This window comes from Arachis duranensis, chromosome 4 (genome assembly GCF_000817695.3).
Source record: "Arachis duranensis cultivar V14167 chromosome 4, aradu.V14167.gnm2.J7QH, whole genome shotgun sequence".
In the NCBI taxonomy this organism is placed as follows: domain Eukaryota; kingdom Viridiplantae; phylum Streptophyta; class Magnoliopsida; order Fabales; family Fabaceae; genus Arachis; species Arachis duranensis.
In genome coordinates, this window is record NC_029775.3 from 108837907 (window position 1) to 108839346 (window position 1440).

The following is a 1440-nucleotide window of genomic DNA, read 5'->3' on the forward strand; positions in this document are numbered from 1 at the left end:
TAGGAGCAAAGACAAAAGCATTCTTGTTGAGGCTGACCCTGAACCTGAAAGGACCTTGAAGCGGAAGCTAAGAGAAGCTAAGGCACAACTCTCTGTAGAGGACCTAACCGAATTCTTCAAGGAAGAAGAGCTCATGGCAGCCGAAAACAACAACAATGCCAACAATGCAAGGAAGGTGCTGGGTGACTTTACTGTACCTACTCCCGACTTCTATGGGAGAAGCATCTCTATCCCTGCCATTGGAGCAAATAAATTTGAGCTTAAGCCTCAAATAGTTTCTCTAATGCAACAGAATTGCAAGTTCCATGGACTTCCATTGGAAGATCCTCATCAGTTTTTAGCTGAGTTCTTGCAAATCTGTGACACAGTCAAGACTAATGGGGTTGACCCTGAGGTCTACAGACTTATGCTATTCCCTTTTGCTGTAAGAGACAGAGCTAGAACATGGTTGGACTCACAACCTAAAGAAAGCCTGGACTCTTGGGAAAAGCTAGTCAATGCCTTCTTGGCAAAGTTCTTTCCACCTCAAAAATTGAGTAAGCTTAGAGTGAAAGTCCAAACCTTCAAACAGAAGGCAGGAGAATCCCTCTATGAAGCTTGGGAAAGATACAAACAATTAATCAGAAAGTGTCCTTCTGATATGCTTTCTGAATGGAGCATCATAGGTATATTACTGTAGAAGCATCTTCTGAAGAAGAAGCTTATGATCCTGAGAACCCTGCAATAGCAGAGGTAAATTACATGGGTGAAACCTTTGGCAAAACCTATAATCCTTCATGGAGAAATCATCCAAATTTCTCATGGAAGGATCCTCAGAAGCAAGGCTTCAACAATAATAATGGTGGAAGGAACAAGTTCAGCTAAAGCAAACCTTTTCCATTATTATGTCAGCAACAGACAGAGACTTCTGAGCAAGACTCTTCTAACTTGGCAAACTTAGTCTCTGATCTATCTAAGGCCACTCTCAGTTTTATGACTGAAACAAGGTCCTCCATCAAGAATTTGGAGACACAAGTGGTCCTGCTGAGTAAAAAGATCACTGAAATTCCTCCCAGTACTCTCCCAGGGAATACAAAAGAAAACCCAAAAGGAGAGTGCAAGGCCATCAACATGGCCGAATTTTGGGAGGAAGAAGAGGCAGTGAACGCCACTGAGGAAAACCTCAATGGGCGTCCACTGACCTCCAATGAGTTTCCACAATGAGGAACCATGGGAATCTGAGGCTCAAAATGAGACCATAGAGATTCCATTGGACTTACTTCTGCCATTCATGAGCTCTGATGAGTATTCTTCCTCTGAAAAGGATGAGTATGTCACTAAAGAGCAAGTTGCTAAATACCTTGGAGCAATCATGAAGTTGAATGACAAGTTATTTGGAAATGAGACTTGGGAGGATGAACCCCCTTTGCTCACCAAAGAACTGGATGACTTGTCTAGGCA

At 42.7% G+C, this 1440-nt stretch overlaps 1 non-coding gene across 1 annotated transcript; it reads right to left on the reverse strand.

Annotated features, from left to right (window-relative positions):
* Window positions 1-538: 538 nt before the first annotated feature.
* Window positions 539-646, reverse strand: LOC127747031 (small nucleolar RNA R71). Its single transcript, XR_008008836.1, has one exon. It is a non-coding gene; the product is annotated as a small nucleolar RNA R71 (small nucleolar RNA).
* Window positions 647-1440: the final 794 nt, after the last annotated feature.